Source organism: Balaenoptera acutorostrata, chromosome 1 (genome assembly GCF_949987535.1).
Source record: "Balaenoptera acutorostrata chromosome 1, mBalAcu1.1, whole genome shotgun sequence".
Classification (NCBI taxonomy): domain Eukaryota; kingdom Metazoa; phylum Chordata; class Mammalia; order Artiodactyla; family Balaenopteridae; genus Balaenoptera; species Balaenoptera acutorostrata.
In genome coordinates this window covers 176,170,658-176,190,897 of record NC_080064.1, presented here as the reverse complement: position 1 = coordinate 176,190,897, position 20,240 = coordinate 176,170,658, and the positions used below count along the sequence as shown (strand labels likewise).

General features: G+C 43.2%; 1 protein-coding gene and 1 long non-coding RNA gene across 4 annotated transcripts in view; both read right to left on the bottom strand.

Moving 5' to 3' along the window:
• LOC130707310 (uncharacterized) overlaps positions 1-13,138 on the bottom strand; it is a 42,535-nt gene extending 29,397 nt beyond the window's left edge. The window contains exons 1-2 of the long non-coding RNA XR_009007215.1: positions 13,044-13,138; positions 6,592-6,750 (exon numbers count right to left, since the gene is read on the bottom strand). This is a non-coding gene — a long non-coding RNA (uncharacterized LOC130707310). The remainder of the gene's footprint in view (positions 1-6,591; positions 6,751-13,043) is intronic.
• Positions 1-20,240, bottom strand: part of LOC102999060 (cyclin-Y-like protein 1) — a 785,789-nt gene that overhangs the window by 401,207 nt on the left and 364,342 nt on the right. The gene's annotated exons all lie outside the window — the stretch shown is intronic.

Below are 20,240 nucleotides of genomic sequence, written 5' to 3'. Positions count from 1 at the left end.
TCTATGCATCTCCAAGTGCAAAATAAGAAACAAATAACTTCAAAAGATCAGTTACAACAATATCAGATCAAACTGAAGAAGCTAGATAAAAGTCAGGCAATTAATAACTAAAAGCCAAAATGCCTCCTGTAATTGCCTAATGGCTCATTTTCCCTGCTGCCTAGAAATTGTCAGCCCTGTGTTTGGAACCAATGAAGCAAAGGGAATAGAAAAGGGAGCACTTTGGAATAATGCTATTAGTAGGTGCATCGTAGCATTTCAGATGGCGCACAGGCAAGTTATGGAGTCAAAATGTCTCCACAGCAGGTTGGTGAATCTACAGATGTTAGTGACTGTGTTCAGTAATTGTATTGGTAGGAATCCCTGAAGAAAGGAGCTTGGAAGAAGCATGTCTCTTTTGCAAAGAAGTACCAAAACAAACCACAGGTGATGAAATATTCAAAGTGATAGATGGAAGCATCGAAACAAATAGCATCAAAACCCTGCATAAATGTAGGGATTGATGGTATAGCTGCAGTGACAGGAAGAAGTAAGTGTTGTACATCAAGCATTTATTCTGAAAATCGTGAGACACCAGTAATACCTTATTTTATTCATAGAGAAGTCTTCATATGAACAATTTTACCTATAGATCTGAATTTATATTGAATGATACTATAAAAGTGGTGAACCTAATGAAATTCAGGCTATACCGTCCCATCTGTTTTCAGCTTTTTCTACATAAATGGTATCACAATACCCATTTCTGATGTTTCATGCTGAAGTGCTTTGGCTGGCCAGGGAGAGAATTGTGTCAGGAATTTATGGACAAAAGGAAGAATTAAAAATTAATTTATGAATCATTCATACTATACAGATATATTAGAAAATAGTTCATGACTTTCTAAATGATTTAACTAATAAGTTTGAGCATCTGATAGAAATTAATTAAAAATTATAAGAACTGCATGAAAACATATAACTGTGGGTGGACAACGTTTTGAATTCAAAGCAAAATTTACCTTTTGATAAGTGGGGTTAATGTGATTTACTGGTGATATTAATCAAGACTAATATATGAATCCTAAAAATGATTAAAGACCAATAGAAGAATATTTGTGTAGCCTTAAGGAAAAGCTTCATTATTATTTAGAAATACTAATATGATCAAATTTGATTGCATTCTAAATCCATTCACATTATCATAAGATATTAATATCATAAGATATTATCTTTGGTAATGAAAGAAGAAGAAAAGCTGCTGGATTTAAATAAAGAATCATCTTACCCTTAAAGTACAACTTAAAGAGATCAAATTATATAAATTGTGGCTAGTGGCGAGGGGAAAGTTTCTGCCAGCTGAGAAATAAAAGACATTATTCTGCCATTTGCTACAACATATGTGTTCCAATGCTAACTATTAAAATCTTGATTAAGATTTATGTGCAGCCATCTCAAATATAAAACCCAATATTAAAAAGTAAGTTCATGAAAGCAAGATCAAGTTTTTCATTAAAGATTATTTTCAAAAAGTAAGACTTTGTATTTCATTTTCTAATCACAAGTATATAATATACAGAAAAATGTAATATATGTAAATGTAAATCCCCTCCTGTTTACTCCAGTGAGCTACAGAAATAGAATATCATCATTTTCTATGTGTGCAATCATGCAAAAAATACTGGGAAGCAATGTTTTAATATATTATATGCACTGTTTATACTCAAAAGAGTACTACGGTATGCAGCTTTTCCCAAACTGACTCGATCACAGAACTTTTCTTGCGTGTGACTGGTTAATGTCTCACGGGTCACTGGTGTTTCATGGAACACAGCGTGGAGAAACTGAGGTGATCTAAACCTCTCACCACACAGATGAGGAAACTGGTGTCCAGAGAGGGGAAGTGAATTAGCCAAGGTCGTATTATCGCTTTCATATCTCTGAACCACCCCGTGGGTTCAGAGTTGAATACATTCTTGGATGACACAGAATCTGCTGATATTATATTGAAAGCAGAGCAAGCAATAGCATTTGGAGTTTTCCCAGAAAGAACCTCTCAGAGTTCAAGTGGAAGTTACTTTGTGAAAGATCTTTTCTTTTTTGCATCTCTCTGCTTTCAAATCATTTGCTCTTTTACATGGCTTCCCCAAAGAGGCAATCAAATTAGGATTGGGATAAACCCATAAACAATTCTTTATTGTTTTTTTCTTAATAATGACCTGTCATCATTTTAACTTCAGCTCCCTAAGAACTAGAGTTGCATTTATCCTGTGGTCTCCTGTTTTAGAATGCCCATCCTCATTTTCTATTATCATGTAATTCCTAGGACTGATTTGTATTGTATACATACTTGTTTTTTCAATCATTCAGCTAATTTGGCTAATCAAATACCCTATTTTTCAACGATTTTACTCTTTTAATCATCCAGCAGTTGGAAACATGGACTGCCACTGCAGAGTTCCTGAGCCCTGAGATTCCACAAACCCAACATGTGAGGTGGGGAACAGAGGCCAGAACCTTCCAGCTTCAGATCTCCAATCCTCATCTTTAACTCTTTTCCTTAGACTTCCCATAAGAGTTAAAAGAGAGCCATATAGTCTGTATCTTGGCCCTTGTCACACGTTGGGTGTTAAAGCTGCCTTGGAGATGGGGCGACAACAGGACACGTATTGGGCCTGCTCTTCTCGAGAACTGAAGCAGGACTGAGCTGAGAGAGGGGTCGGGCTGTGACAAAGGCACAACAAAAGCCTCAGCCGTTCCCACAGGGAGCTCTGGAGCTGGGACAATCCTTCAGAGTTGTCCCCAGCCGAGCAAGGGCCCCAGGCCTTTGTACCCCTACATCGTCCAGTCACTGGATTCCATTTAGCCCCTGGAAGAGGCATGAAGTTGGGCAAGGCAACTGTCTTCTGTTGAGGGCAGTTCCCAGTCCTCGGCGGTAAACTGGCAGCAGCAGGGAGAATAAATCCTTCATTTTAGAGGAGGCATTGGGAAGTACAGCACAGCATTCGCCACCATGGAGCTGCTTTTGACTTCAGGCCGACAACCCGTCTCCTGGTCAGGTAAATACTCACCAGCAAATGCATGGGCTCCGTGCTACAGCTGGAGAAACGTTCTTCAGACCCGCCAACCCCCCTAAATGAAGGCAAGTACCACCACCTGGAACCAGGTTGTATGGCTCAGTGCAAAGTTCAGGAGACCTGGAAATACCGGATGCTTTGCACAGCATAACCCATGGTTATGGACGCCAGCTACTGAGTCAGTCCCCTTGTCCCTTGCCATATGGTATTTCTAGATCCAGGGTTGTCTCACTGTGCTTGGGAATCAGCCCCAACCCTTTCCTCTGGGAACCGCTGTGCTCACCAGGCAGAGCTGCAGTCACCTCCAGAGTAGCGCCCTCTGGGCAGGTACCCAAGCAGCGTCAGGCACTCTGGGATCCCACTGCACAAAGCTGTGCTGTCCTCTCTCCCTCTTTGGGGTTTGTCGTGTAGGTACCAAAGCAGCACTGACCTCTGCCCCGGACTCTCTGAAATGTTTAAGGAAACAACCTTCAGTCTTTATCTGCAGCTCTCTCCTCTTCTGGCTCCACCACCGGACTCAGTCCTTGGGGACTTGGCTGGGACACGCGTCCGAGTGACAGCCCCTGTGCTATGCTACGTGGTGCGGCCTCGCTGTCGACATCCCAGGTTCTGGATTTGAAGCCGGGCTCTGCTGCTCACTATGTGTTCCCACTCAAGTTACCGAAACTCTCTGCGTCTCCCCTTCCTTATCTGGTAAAAGAAGACGTAATACTTCCTACTTCAGAGGTGGGAGAATTTAAAAAATTAATATATGCCACATGCTTAGAATAGCGTGTGGCACAGAGCAAACACTCAGTAACATTACTTCTTTTCGGAATTGCCCTACCCTCCAAGCACTAAACCCAAGCCTGGCTAACTGATCTCTTCCCTGAGGATTTCTCCCCAGCAACTCCTCAGTTCCTTAGGCAGATTTCTCATTGTCCGGCCTCTTGGCACAGTGACGAGCACAGAGCAGTCCCCCCCTGCAGGCAGCCGGGTCCATAACCACCCTTGGCACCTCTGACCTAGTGGCAAGGGAGACCCACCCTCAGCCCTGGCTCAGCGGTCCTCCCAGACAGGCAGGGAGCCCAGGTCCCTGATGAGTGCATTTATGTATCTTCTGTACTTCCTGCGGCACAGAAACAGCACGTCTCTCTTTTCAATCCCCCTTCCTCACTTTCTAATCATTGCCTGTGCCATGTACGTTCCCCTCAGCCTCTCGCTGCCCGCACGCCTCCTCCCTCCGGAGCTTGTGATTGGCATCAGCAAGACCCTGCCTGGCCCTGCGGTCCCCTCCCACACGCGGCGGGACCTCTGTGACTGTCCTCAGTTGCCCGTCCTCTTGCCAAAGTGCAGCCCTGACTCTGTCCCTGGTTGACTTCGGCCCAGTCACTTCCCTGCTCTGGACCCAGCGGCTTTACTTATCCCTGAAAGCTCAGAGCTAAGCAGGATGACTCATCGGCTCCCTCCAGCCCTAACAGGACATCGTTGGGGACAAAAAAGCACAGAGGCACAGGCTTCAGACACGGATGCAAGTCCTGGCTTCACGCGCTCCCACCATGTGGCCTTTAGCAGCCTCTCTAAGCTTCAGCCTTTGCATCTTCCAAGAACAGATGATGGTTCTAGCCTAATAATAATAATAATGCCCTGACCCCATCTCCTTCCTGTCCTTCAATGCAGACTTTTCCAAGAATCCTTTAGTCAGCTCATCTGAATATGGTTTTTCCCCCCCATAATTAGGTCCCTGTGACACTGAACTTCTCTCTTTCTGAGTGTACAAATGATGTGTACCTTGCACTCACATCATTATTATGGGGTGGGGGCAATGTCCCTCCTGTATCCTATGCCAGCCCAACACAGGGTCTCACACATTGTAGGTCCACAAAGGACATCCTTTGATTTGATCATAGAAAAGAAACAAAGGCTCAAGTGTACCCCTCATCTCTGAAGTCCTGGCATCAATAACACATCAAAGGAGGGGTACCCCTGGGGTACACAGAGTAGGGGGTATAGTAGGAGACTTTGCAAAATGTAACTTGGGAAACCAGAATTTACACCTGAGGGTTGATATAATTCTAAGGAGAATAAACCAAGTCAGGCCCCTGACCCTTCCCCATGGCCACCACCACTGCCCTTTAAATAATTCCATATGGCCCCTCACTGGGCTCTCAACAGCACCCACCAGTGTTGTTTATGTGTCACTATGTTTGCCCCCTTTTGTGGGGAAAACCCAGGAGGACCCGGGAGCAGCGGCAGGTCAGGCTCCACCTGCCCACACTTAGGGTTTTGTTTGACAAACCCAAAGGACGCAGCTCTGCTCTGTGCACGATTTCACACACACACCTGATGTCCTGTCGCATGTGGGGAAAAAATGAGAATAATAAAATCATCTGTCCTTTTTTATACCCAGGCCATCACTTCCAGACTCGACTCTAATTATTTTAACCACCACAAAACCCTCTTCAACAAAAGAGCATACCAATTAATTTTCCCTTATCTGAGATGAGGTCATAATGCATTCCTCCAGGAAAGACAAGCTCTGGATACTGGAAAAGAAAAGAGATTTTAGGACTCCATTGTCATCTCTAATCCTCCTTCTCAGACGAAGCTGGTTTTCTTGTCACTCGAACAGGTATTGACTTGGAGCTTGAAGTCATATGAGCCTAGGGTCCTCAGGCAGAATTACAATGGTGGTAATTATTCGACTCCTCGTCAGTCTAATTTACTGCTCTTTGCAGTGTCTTGCGTGCAGGCAGGCCCAGAATGCAAATGATATGATTGCTTTCATTAAATCATCTTTTTATGACTGTATAATTTCGGTAATTAAAACCTTTACTAATATATTCTATGAAGCAGGCAGAATGTTACACTAATGTATGGCCCTTATTAATTTTTGAAAAACAGGGGTGAAATTTGAATAACCTGCTTCCTCACACTTACGAGCTCTGGAAAGAAAAAAAAAAAAGCAGCCGGATACAAGTTTGATTAATGTAAACTAATTAGCATTCATTGTTTTTTATTCCCTCTTCCCCATCTGAAAAGTCACCATAGCGGGTATTCACATTGCCTATTGCATATTTCAAATCCTATCTTATTCCTGGCATACCTTTGGGTTTGTTACCAAATGAGAGAGTTTGCCGACCTTTAATCATCACAATTAGAGTGTGAGAAATCTAAAACATGATCTCTGACTTCCTTGTCTCTCTCAGAGAGTTCTAGGAGCTCTTGTTTTCCCCAAGCAAGACCTTTCTATGTCCTGAGGAATACTGGCTACACTTGATTCCTTTTTTTTTTTTTTTTTTAGATTAGTTTTTATTGGAGTAGAGTTGATTTACAATGTTGTGTTAGTTCCTGCTGTGCAGCAAAGTGAATCAGTTATACATATATCACTTTTTTTTTCGATAAATGGTACAAATGAACTTATTTACAGAACAGAAATAGAGTCACAGACATAGAAAACAAACTTATGGTTACCAAGGGGGGACGTAGGGGAGGGAGATTGGGATTGACATACACACACTACTATATGTAAAATAGATAACTAATAAGGACCTACTGTAGAGCACAGGGAACTCTACTCAGTACTTTGCGCTTGATTCTTCAATGTACCTATGGGCACGAGATCATGGGCATCCGCGGGCACACGCAGGCAGGCACAGGCTCAACCAAACATGGAGCTTCTACTTGGGTGCTGTTCCCAAAAGATCAGTAAGAACTAGAATTTGGAACACAGATGGTTTCAGTTAGATCTGGAAGCAAGTCTCCTGCACTGCTTTCATCTTCCATATAACCAGAGAGGTCAAAAGTTCACGCTCTAGAGTAACAGTTTCAAAAACACGTTGGGATGTACAGTGGCTGAATTCAATTTAAGTCTTAGATTAAAAATAGCTCCTCTATCTGCAAGTCAAGTACCAAAGTCCCTTCTAAAAAGAACAATTTCCAGTATGAAACTAAAATCCCATCACGAGAAACCCCGAAGGGGATCGTCTTTTGTTTTTCTCGTTTGTTTCTCAAATTTTATTTATTTATTTATTTATTTTATTTTTGGCTGCGTCGGGTCTTAGTTGTGGCACGCAGGCTCTTTGTTGTGGTGCGCAGGCTTCTCTCTAGTTGTGGCGTGTGGGTTTTCTCTCTCTAGTTGTGGCACGCGGGCTGCAGAGCACGTGGGCTCTGTAGCTTGTGGTGTGCGGGCTCAGTAGCCCCACGGCATGTGGGATCTTAGTTCCCCTACCAGGGATCAAACCCACGTGCCCTGCATTGGAAGGCGGATTCTTTACCACTGGACCACCAGGGAAGTCCCTTGTCTTTTGTTTCTATCAAACATTTAAGTAAGCAAGCCCTAGTTAGCTAGGGCTAGTACATCGGTAATTTTGACATCCAGGTTTTGTTATACTGATGTGTGCTGTCATTCAACAACCATCATCCCTAATATCAGCTTTTTTCAACATTTTTTTTAAACTTCTAGTATGTGCCAAACTCCATTCTGAGCTCAGGATCTAAAGCTATCAGTGGCTCCCCATTGCCTATAAAATAAAGTCCATTCTTCTAAGTCCTCCATGATCTGGCTCCAGACCTAGCTTTCCCAACATCATCTTCATCATTCTCATACATTCACCTTCAGATCTACTTCCTGTTCCTGATACACAGGTTGTATGAAACATCTCTGCCTCTGCTGATGCCAGTTCGAAGGCCCTGTTCCCTGGTCTCTGCGTGTCCAATTCCTTTGCTCCCTAAAATGCAGCACAAATGCCATCTCCTCTTTAAGCCCTTTCCATATATAGGGGATCCATGTTCATATCTGTGTTCATATCTGTGTCCCACAGGTCCTTGTTGCCTGGGGAAATAAAAGGTGTCTTCTCTTGCAGATAGTGACTAAGGAACTGACCCCTAGTAAAAGTAGCCCTGTTTGACCCTGATTAACTACCAGGACTTGCTTGGCCCAGGCTTTGTCCTTCAATCTTTCCCTGAAGAGACCTGTTGTAAACATCCACACTATAATGCACACACAATTCAAATTGATGGCAAAGTTAAATGAGGACTCTTGGGAAAGATGTGAATTTCATGAAGTCAATGAAAGTGAGTTGGAGAAGTGTCTAATCTTGTGCTAAGTCATTGACACGTAACAACTGAAGAAGAGAATATCGAAGAGGGTGATACCTTCGAATGGGCTTTAGGAAACAAGGATCTGAACACCAAACAATTAGGACAGGCCTTTGGAAAATTAATAAAGCCCTCAAACATTTTGGGAGAAAAGACTGCCTTTTTGATTAGTCCAGGAAAGTGGAAAGCGAAGTGAAGAAGGTTGTCTTATGCTGTCATACAGTTTGTCTGATAATGATGCAAAAAATTCTATAATCAACCCTGGATTCAGTTTTCATACATCCTAAAATTTAGTGAAAAGTTGTAATTATAACTTAAATTGTGTTACAGCAAAGATAATTTTATTTTTTCATAATTTTTAATTTGATTTCCCTCAAGACAAAGTCCCAAACTGTTCACACTAGTTAGTAGTTAATGCCCCATTTCAACAGGCTTTGCTTAGAACCTATTCTCCTTGGATAATAAGGACCTCCTGGACCACTACAGCGATAGCATCTCTTCCTTCTCTGAATATGTGTAGCCCTTTATCTGCACTTCTCACCCTCCAGCTGATGTTACAGCTCTTTAGGAACCAGCATTATCTCCCCACCATCTTGAGGCAAGACCTGTGTCTTCAGTATTAGAGGTTGAGTGCGGCCTTTGCTGTCAGGCTGCCTACAATGAAATCACACTTCTAACTCCTTCAAGCTGTGTAGCCTTGGGTGGGATCCTTACCCCTTCTGCACCTCAGTGGCTCATCTGTAAAACGGGGACAATGAAAGTGTGTACCCTATGAGGTTTTTTAAAAATGTATTTTATTAATGTATATTTGATTTACAATGTTGTGTTAGTTTCTGGTGTACGGCAAAGTGATTCAGTTATACATATGTATAATAGTTTGCATCTGCTAATCCCAAACTTCCAATCCACCCTCCCCCATAACCCTTCCCTCTTGGCAACCACAAATCTGTTCTCTTTGTCTGTGAGTCTGTTTCTGTTTCATAGATAAGTTCATTTGTGTCATATTTTAGATTCCCCACATAAATGATAACATGGTATTTGTCTTTCTCTGTCTGACTGACTTTACTTAGTATGATGATCTCCTGGTCTATCCATGTTGCTGCAAATGGCATTATTTCCTTTTTTATGGCTGAGTAATATTCCATTGTATATATATAGCACATCTTCTTTATCCATTCATCTGTGGGTGGATATTTAGGTTGCTTCCATGTCTTGGCTATTGTGAATAGTGCTACTATGAACATAGGGGTGCATGTATCTTTTTGAGTTATAATTTTGCCAGTCCTGATATATGCCCAGGAGTGGGATTGCTGGATCATATGGCAACTCTATTTTTAGTTTTTTGAGGAACCTCCATACTGTTTTCCACAGTGGCTGCACCAATTTATATTTCCTCCAACAGTGTAGGAGGGTTTCCTTTGCTCCACACCCTCTCTAGCGTTTGTTATTTGTAGACTTTTTAATGATGGCCATTCTGACCAGCGTGAGGCGGTACCTCATTGTAGTTTTGATTTGCATTTCTATGAGGTTGTTTTAAAGACTAAATTAAGTAATAGACATAAAGGAGCTTGGAATAATGCCTAGCATATGTTAATTATTCAGTTAGTGCTAACCATTTTTAATGTTATTTCCATCCCCTGGAATGCCTAGGGGGAAACAATTTTTACCTATTCATGTAGGTATCTCCCATGTGGAGGTGTGAACTCCTGCCACTGTCCTCTCTCCCTTAACTGGCTTCACCCTGGGCAGGAGATGTGACTTTATCTGATTAGAGGTTTTGAAAAGAATAAACTGGGCATATTGATGTTGACTCAGCTCCTTCCTTTTTCCTCTTGGGACCCGGGCTGCTCACCAATACTGGCACCAGCCCTGGCCTTGTGGGGAGGAGGCCTGGGGTACCCAGCACTTCTATAACTGGGTCAATTGATCTCATTTGAAGATTCAGTTAACAAGCCCATTTGCTCTTACTCCTAGCTACATCTTTCAACCAATCAGTACTAACTGTGATATTTTGGTCTCCATCTGCCTTATTGTTTGTCCTATTTTTCAGTTAGTTCAGAACTTGAGTGCAGAAAAAATTGCTATTTACTGGAGGGCAGGGTCTCCTTGAAGATTCCTGGCTGGTAATTCAGTTAATGTTTGCTGGATAGATGAATAAATAAAGGCATAAATTCCAGATTCTAGTTTTGCTTCTTGAAACATTATTTTTCAGATAAGAAAGACTGCAATATAGCAAGCAAAATCCTTATTGTGTTTGGGTCCAGTGAGTCCTATTAAAGGATTTGTGGAAAATCAATCAAATACACTCTTGTGTGCAACATAGGATCACCCAAAGGGGAAAAAAATGATACTGAAAATACAGTAGCTGCTCCCCAAATCCTTTCTCCAATGGCCCTTTCAACTCAAAGACCTGGAGATTCCAGGTCCTCATCCGTTGTTCCAAGGATGCCAGCTCTGAGCATATAATATGCCTCATACCTGACCTTTTCTGGTCAGAAATTTGCTTTGTGAATTAAGAGATGGTGAAATGGTCAGCCTCTGCTTGTGATTTGATAGCTATTGACATTTTGTGTTTGTGAAACTTTCTTCTCTCTGCTGGAACTTTCTTGCCCCTAAACTAGCTGGGTTTCTCTCTCAGGCATTGCTCGTACATCCCTGGTGCACAGTTCCTCCCCAGCCCAGCTCTCCTCATTGCTCACCATCCCTGATACCCCCCTTACTCCCGAGTGAGGCTGGCAGGACCCTCCAGCCTCCTCGCCTGGTGCTGCTGTGGTCGCCCCTCTTTCTGTTCGTCAGCAGCCTGCAGCAGCCCCTCTTCTCCCACTTCCCGTTCTCTGATTCCTTCAGATTTCCTGGCCCCATCCAGACTTACTTCTGGCACTTGCCCTTTACAAACCAGCTCAGCTGACATTTGAACTCTGTGCCTGAACTGCCTGGCCCACCACTGAACCCAGGAACCACACTCCAGACACCTGTGCTTGCCCTAGTCTGTCTGTCTTCTCTGGCTCTGCATTGCCGGAGATGTCTGGCCCTGGGGTCTACTGAGCTCCTGTCCTGACTGGTGCCCCTTACTGCCCAGTGACACACCCACTAGCCTCCTATATACTGAGCTCTCTCCCTAGGTCCGATGGCCCCATGAGACCAGCAGCGCTTCCTGGTAGGACCATCATGCCCTCTGATTATCATATGACCAGCTGCCTCCTGTTCATCCTTAGGCATTGGAGAGGGCAGTCTGTTTCAACCTCTGCTTGTCCCCCACCCCTGCTCAGCTCTACTGACCAGGGCAGGGAGTCCACTGGCCACTTACCCCATCCACAGTGGGCTCCAGCAATAGCCCTGCTCCCTCAGACTCCAGTCCCAAGCCTGAATGCTTCCTGAGTCATGCCCTCCCCCTCCCTATTCCCTGGGTGGGCCTAGTCTACGGATAGCAAGTACCCTAGATAAGATACAAGTATCTTATGCCAACCCGTATCCACTGGGAGTGACAGCCTCGAATGATGTGTTGAGGTTATTTCTGGGCTTAGCAGGAAAGAATGATGCAATCGATTAATGATGTCTACCATGTGAGCAGGAGTAGGGAGGGGTGATCTATATGCTGTTTGCTATCCACTCGACAGAGCTTCTGTCTCAGTTTCCCTAAGCAGGTCTGATTCTCTGCTGATTCTAAAGTCTGGCCTGATCTCTAGCCCACCTCACTGGTGCCCCAGATCCCTTCCATCTCTACTGGAGAAGTGACTCAATTTCCTATCTCCTCTGCCCGTGGCTTGGGTCCTGCCCTCAGCAGATTGGTCACTTGGGAATATGCCACAGTCACTGCCCGCCCACTTCCAAGTACTTTGGTTTGCTCAGTTCTTCCTGCCACCATCTCCCACCTGCAAAACTGGGCATTGGTTCAAAACCATAGGGAGATAGCACCTCATACCCACTAAGAGGGCTAGAATCAAAAATTCAGGTAACAACAAGTGTGGGCGAGGATATGAAGAAATTGGAGCTCTCATACACTGCTGCTGGGAGTGAAAGATGGTGCAGCCACTTTGAAAAACAGTCTGTAAATTTCTCAAACGAACATAGGTTACCATTTGACTAAGCAATTTCACTCCTAGGTATATACTCAAGTGAAATTAAACATATGTCCACATAAAAACCTGTATACGAATGTTTATAGCAGCATTATTCATAATAAGCAAAAAGTAGAAGCAACCCAAATGTCCATCAAGTGATGAATGGATTAAAAAAGTGGTATATCCATATAATGGAATATTATTCAGCCATAAAAAGGAGTGAAGTACTGATACCTATTATAACTTGGATAAACCTTGAAAACGTTGTGCTGAGCGAGAGAAGCCAGACACAAAATACCACATATTATATGATTCCATTTGCCTGAAAGTCCAGAATAGAGAAACGTATAGAGATAGAAAGCAGATTACAGGACTTCCCTGGCGGTCCAGTGGCTAAGACTTTGCCTTCCAATGCAGGGGGTATGGGTTCGATCCCTGGTCAGGGAGCTAAGATTCCACATGCCTCATGGCCAAAAAAACCAAAGACATAAAACAGAAGCAATATTGTAACAAATTCAATAAAGACTTTAAAAATGGTCCACATCAAAAAAAATCTTTAAAAAAAAAAAAAGAAAAGAAAGCAGATTAGTGGTTACCTGGGGCTGGGAAGGGGATGAGGGGATAAGAGGTGATAGCTAAATGGTACAGGGTTTCTTTTTTAGGTGATAAAAATGTTCTAAAATTTTCTAAAAATGTTCTAAAACCATGGTGATGATTGCACAACTCTGTGAATATACTAAAAACCATCAAACTGCATACTTTAAATAGGTGAAACGTATGGTATGTTAATGATGTCTCAATACAGCTGTTTAAAAAATACAAAACAGGTCCTGGTGCCAACACCTACCTGAATGAGGTCTGGGGTCCTCATGGGCCCATCTGGCCTAGGCTGGGCTGGGTTGCATCTCTACTTTGTGCCCCAGGGGCTTCCAAGCCAGCACTGCCTAGCTCCAGCCAGGACTCAAAGTGACCTTGCAGCATGATCATGTGATACAAGCAGGCAAAGCTGAGTCGGGAGTGACCGTGAGAACAGGAGGGCATCAGAGGCCACGTCCCTCTTTTCCTGGAACTGCTCTGACAACTGCTGCTCATGAACAACTCGGCCAAATCCACGGCTTCACTCCTCCTAGGCCAGCGGCCCTGTGAGCGTCCTGCCCTGGTCCCGGCCCTAGTCTGATGCTGGTCACCCTAAGGGGTCTCCATGCTCTCGGGATCCCTCAGCTAGCCTGTTCCCCACAGCTCCTCTTCCCCCCAGCCCTCCAGAGGGACTGCACCAAGGATGGCTGGTTCAGTTAATGCTACTGTGACTCAAAGTCCCAAGAGCCGGCTTGAGTAACAAAGAGGTGGCAGGGGAGATTCATTCCAAAGTTTAGAGCCCTGTTTCTCGACCTTTTTTTTTTTATTAAATCATCCACTCTCAGGAACTGTTTCAGAGATCTCTGTGTGGAAATCAGGTCCCCTAACCCCATAAAATTTTAGTACTGCAGATATATTCTGTATCTGTTTATGTACTATGGGCTTTGGAGGGCCACAAACCATTGTAATATCAAAGGCTTTTTTGCCCCCCAAGAACTAATTTTGCCTCCTTAAGGGCAATATCACCCCTGTTAAGAATGTGGGATATTCTAGTTTTCTCCAGTTATATATTTCGAAAAGGTACATGCACCCCTATGTTCATTGCAGCACTATTTACAATAGCCAAGAAATGGAAGCAACCTAAATATCCATCAATAGATGAATGGATAAAGATGTGGTACATGTATACAGTAGTATTCCATTGTATATAATGGAATACTACTCAGCCATAAAAAAGAGTGAAATAATGCCATTTGCAGCAACATGGGTGGACCTAGAGATTATCATACTAAATGAAGTAAGCCAGACAGAGAAACACAAATGTCATATGATATTATCATTTATGTGTGGAATCTAAAACAATATATACAAATGAACTTATGTACAAAACAGAAATAGACCCAGACATAGAAAACAAACTTATGGTTACCAAAAGGGAAAGGAGTGGGGGAGCGATAAGTTAGGAGTTTGGGATTAACATATACAAACTACTGCATATAAAATAGATAACCAACAAGGACCTACTATATAGCACAGGAAACTATACTCAATATTTTGTAATAACCTATAAGGGAAAAGAACCTGAAAAAGAATATACATATGTACATATATCTGATTCACTTTGCCATACACCTGAAATTAACACAGCATTGTAAATTAACTATACTTCAATTTAAAAAAAGAAGTTTAAGTCCAAAAAAGATTTTTAAAATGAAGAAAAAATGTATTGTGTCTAGTTGAGCTACCATGAGCTGAGCCCCATTATTTTAAATATTTCTGTTGATCTTTGTACCTTCTGTAATTTTTGCTTTATAAATGTTATTTGGTGCAAGAAAAAATGAATGCAGGATATTCTAGAGGGATCTCAGGGGAACCAAGGCCACAGGTGTCCCGAGCCTCAGAAATAGTTCAGAACAAGAAAGGAAAGTGGCTCTGCTTCTCTCCTCCTGCTCTGCCCTTATCTGCGTACTTGCTCCTTTTTCTCTCCCTCTCTCTGCAAAGTAACTTTCTTCGCTGTGCAGCCGCCTGTAGAAAACACTGCCCATACTCCTTACTGTTGACATAAACTCTTCAAGGAAGTGACCCAGATGAAGGCTGGAATCCCTTAGTTTCCAACCCAAATGACCATGGAAGGACTTCTTCCAGCCCAGGTTGGAGTTGCCCACTTCTGAGACAGTCGGTGGGGCCAGTGAGCAGGGTCATTAGGTACCAAAATGGCTGCTGGGGGTCCATCACTGTTACCAAGTGGACAGAGAAGACAATTTCCAAAGGAGGGATGCCTGAACATCAGCATCCTGACACTGGCTTAGAACCCCAGCTCTCCCATTCCTTCCTCTCTTCCGTATCTCCCTGAGCTTCACCTTCTGTAGATTACTCCTAAACCTCACCCAGACCCTGGCTCTACCCCCAACTCAGGCGTGGACCTCTCACTGATGTCCTGAAGCGAATTAATACTCAGTGAGGGGCCTGGAGAGCCCGCTGGCCCTGACACAGCAGGGAACCCGGTGACTGACGTTGGCCAACTGCCTATCTTTCTTTCTGCGAATGGTCAGTTGCATCATGTGAATTTCACCTTGTCTCTCCATCCCCAGCTCTGAATCCTTGCTCTAAGCTGTGTTTCCTCAAAATGACCCTCTTGACAGCTTCCTGGAAACCAGCCCTCACCTGTCCCAGTGTACTCTGTGCAGGACTCCTAAGGCCCACTGTCGTCCATACCTGGATCTTCTCCACGTCTATTACCTGCATGTGAACTTCATCTCGTCCACCAAGCCGCAGCTGTCCCTGCCTTCAAGACACAACCTTAGGCTTTTAAGCAAACACTCACACCTGGGAATTTCCCTAGACTCACTGAATCTACCTTCCAAGCCAGTTACACATTCCCTGACGTGTACTTGTCATTCATCACACCCTCTCCCCTCCTCTGTGTGACTGTCCCTCCCAAGGTGTGGCCCACGTCCAACCTTCATTCTGTGCCCCAAACACAGAGGGCCCACTGCCCTGAGATGCTCCCTGTTAGATTACTCCTGGGCACCATTCTTTCAAAGGTGTCACAGTGGCAAGCGGCTGGCAAAGAATTTGAGTGACATGCCCTGTAAGCCAGAAACTGGCACGATAATAAGAAATGCTGAGAAGTACATGGAACAGCTTTGTCCTTTCATCCTAGAGGCAGCAGCTGTGTACTTAGTATTTGGAGCTCTCAGGACCTTGCTCCCCGGAGGAACATCAGTCTGGCTTGTAAGACTTGGAATGGAAAGTCGACAGCTCCCAGCAGAAGTGCCAAGCCTCACTCATCTCGATGGGGGCACAGAGAGTTCTTCCTGTTCAGTTTCCGGGAGGCTGATGAAGCTGAGGGGCAGTGGCAGGCAGGCACGGATACAGTCATCTTTAGAATCAAGTTTCAGCATAACAGCCCTCGCCTGCACAGCCAGGCAAATGGTTGTGGTCAGATAAGAGCAAATCCTTCTTTCTGCCCAGGACTCTCAAATGCCTCCAGACTCACAGGCAGCTAAGTCTTCTCAAGAGGGAAGTGATCAAATAACAGGTGCAGAATGGTTTTATCAAGAGCTGTTCTGTAATAACCTATATAGGAAATAAATCTGAAAAAGAATAGATATATGAATATGTTTAACTAAATCACTTTGCTGTACACCTGAAACTAATGCAACATTGTAAATCAACTATACTCCAATATAAAATAAAAAATTAAAAAGATTTGAGTCACTGAGATGGTGGCCACAGAGAGTGGGCCTTAAAGATGTGGGTTGGAGCAACGCCCCAGAACTTCATATGTGAGGGACACCTTCTTCCTCATCTTCCCCATCCCCACCTCCACCTCCTCTCCTGCATTTGCTTCTCTCCCTACACCGGGGTCATTCCTCTCTCTGTCGGCAGACAGCCTTCCTGCTCTCCATCTCCATCACGACTGCCTCCATACATACCTCTCAAGGGATTATCTGGCCCACAAAGTGCCCCCTTCTCTAGGAAGACCCTTAAAACTCAGAGATGAGCCTCCCATAACATTTTCTGCCCCTGTGATCTTGCCTCTGCCCCACTGATTGTCCCCATAGTAGACCTCTGACCCAAGCTGAGCTGGCCAGTTTCTCCTGCAAATTTGAACTTAAGAAAAGAGAGACACGATGACCGGAGCCACTGGAGCTGCTCTAGGTCTGAATCGGTCCCAATTCCTCTCATTGCTGCGTCAAATGGAATTATTATTACTGCTAAATCTCTCTTAAATGAGCCAGGGCTAGATTCTGTTGGCTTACACCAAAAGAACTCTGAAGCTAACTGAACCATTTTTTCCATGTTTCTATTTCAGATTCCCTGGAGAGAGAATCTGACTCAGCCTCGCCTCTGGAATGGCTTTTTCTGGGTCAACGTCTACCCCAAGGCCAATGAGCTGTGGCCGAGAAAAGCAGGGCCTCTTAGAAACATGGCTATAGTGGCCCACCCTTGGATGTATTGTTCAGGGTTGAAGACACCGTTTCAGGCGGGCTGGGAAGGCCCCCAGAAAGGGTCTCCTACAATGAGATCAGGCAGGGAAGGGGAAGCCAGGCATAGATGAGGGTAGTAAGCAATCTGGTCTGACTGAGGAAAAGGGCTTGTGATGGAACGCAGTGTGGGGTTAGCTTGACTTGAGCCTTATTGTGTCTTTCTGAAGCAGGAAGAAATGTTTCTAGAATTATGTCTCCAGTGGACTCTGCAAATCTTCTCACTCTGGAGGCTTGGTGTCTGGTGGGCTGCAGAGACGTGCGACTTCAGGTAAAGGATAGCAGGGCTAACTAGTGTGCTTCCATAAGAAATAACTTATCGGTTACTCAGAGCTCTGTCCAAAGCTGTGAGTCTAATTAGCTTTAATATCCTCTTTGCCGAAAAGCCTAATGTGAAAACACAGACACATGCAAGGAAAACACATTTGGTTAATTAGCCTTGTGAAAACAGCGTTCCTCACTTCTGCGCCAGCTCCCAGGTCTCTTCACTAGGCAGCCAGAGCCACGGCTTCCTGGAGGGATCCAAGGCCCTGTCTCTCTGATGACAAGAGTGGGCTTCGGGGAATCCTGCCTGCCACCTACCAGGTGCCAGAGGATGTGAGTTGGCTGCTCCTCTTCATCCTCTCCTAAGACCGACACCAAGGTCAGAAGTGGAGCGAGTTGTGGAGTTGGACCTGGAAGGGCCATTGGGAAGCACCTAGAAGAGCCCCCTCATTTTATCATTTTATTATTTATTTAGGGGTGAAATATACACAAACGTGAAATCTCCCATTTTAACCATTTTAAGTACACAATTTCGTGGAATTAAGTGTTCACATTGTTGTACAACCATCACCTCCATCTATCTCCAAAACTTTTCCATCATTTCAACGGAAACCTTTATACCCATTAAACAATAACTCCCCATTCCTTTCTCCCCCAGCCTCTGGCAACCACCATTCTGTTTTCTGTGTCTATGTTTTTGATGACTCTAGGTACCTCATATCTGTGGAATCATACAATATTTGTCCTTTTGTGTCTGGCCTATTTCATTTAGCATAATGTCTTCAAGGATGATCCATGTTGCAGCATGTGTCAGAATTTCTCTCCTTTTTCAGGCTGAATAGTATTCCATTGTATGGATATACCACCTTTTGTTTTCCATTCATCTGTGGTTAGACATTTGAGTTGCTTCCATCTTTTGCTATTGTGAATAATGCTGCTATTAACATTGGTTTACAAGTTTATCAATTTTAATTTTAATGTCACATTACATAGTAGCCATGCTCATTGTAGAAAAACTAAGAAAATGCAGATAAATGAAAAAGCAAATCAAAATAATCCTTAATCTCAACACTGAGAACTAACCCTATGAAGATTTACTATTTATCCTTCAAACGTACTCTCACTCCTTCAGTTTCTTTCTCCTTCTATATATCCATGTAGACATACTTATATTTGCAAACAAGATGGAAATATACTATACACATTTGGTTTTTTTTTTAATTTTTTAATTTAATTTTATTTATTTTTTTATACAGCAGGTTCTTATTAGTTATCCATTTTACACATATTAGGGTATATATGTCAATCCCAATCTCCCAATTCATTACACCACCACCACCCCCCTACTGCCGCTTTCCCCTCTTGGTGTCCATACGTTTGTTCTCTACATATGTGTCTCAGTTTCTGCCCTGCAAACTGGTTCATCTGTACCATTTTTCTAGGTTCCACATATATATGTTAATAAACGATATTTGTTTTCCTCTTTCTGACTTAACTTCACTCTGTATGACACCCTCTAGATTCATCAACGTCTCTACAAATGGCTCAGTTTGGTTCATTTTTATGGCTGAGTAATATTCCATTGTATATATGTACCACATCTTCTTTATCCATTTCTCTGTTGATGGGCATTTAGGTTGCTTCCATGACCTGGCTATTGTAAACAGTGCCGCAACGAACATTGGGGTGCATGTGTCTTTTTGAATTATGGTTTTCTCTGGGTATATACCCAGTAGTGGGATTGCTGGGTCATATGGTAATTCTATTTTTAGTTTTTTAAGGAACCTCAATACTGTTCTCCATAGTGGCTGTATCAATTTACATTCCCACCAACAGTGCAAGAGGGTTCCCTTTTCTCTATACCCTCTCCAGCATTCCTTGTTTGTAGATTTTCAGATAATGCCCATTCTAATTGGTGTGAGGTGATACCTCATTGTTATTTTGATTTGCATTTCTCTAATAATTAGTGATGTTGAGCAGCTTTTCATGTGCTTCTTGGCCATCTGTATGTCTTCTTTGGAGAAATGTCTGTTTAGGTTTTCTGCCCATTTTTGGATTGGGTTGTTTGTTTTTTTAATATTGAGCTGCATGAGCTGTTTATATATTTTGGAGATTAATCCTATGTTCATTGATTCGTTTGCAAATATTTTCTCCCATTCTGAGGGTTGTCTTTATGTCTTGTTTGCAGTTTCCTTTGCTGTGCAAAAGCTTTTAAGTTTCATTAGGTCCCATTTGTTTATTTTCATTTTTATTTCCATTACTCTAGGAGGTGGATCAAAAAAGATCATGCTGTGATTTATGTCAAAGGGTGTTCTTCCTATGTTTTCCTCTAAGAGTTTTATAGTGTCCGGTCTTACATTTAGGTCTCTAATCCATTTTGAGTTTATTTTTGTGGATGGTGTTAGGGAGTGTTCTAATTTCATTCTTTTACATGTAGCTGTCCAGTTTTCCCAGCACCACTTATTGAAGAGACTGTCTTTTCTCCATTGTATATCCTTGCCTCCTTTGTCATAGATTAGTTGACCATAGGTGCGTGGGTTTATCTCTGGGCTTTCTATCTTGTTCCATTGATCTATATTTCTGTTTTTGTGCCAGTACCATATTGTCTTGATTAATGTAGCTTTGTAGTATAGTCTGAAGTCAGGGAGTCTGATTCCTCCAGCTCCGTTTTTTCCCCTCCAGACTGCTTTGGCTATTCGGGGTCTTTTGTGTCT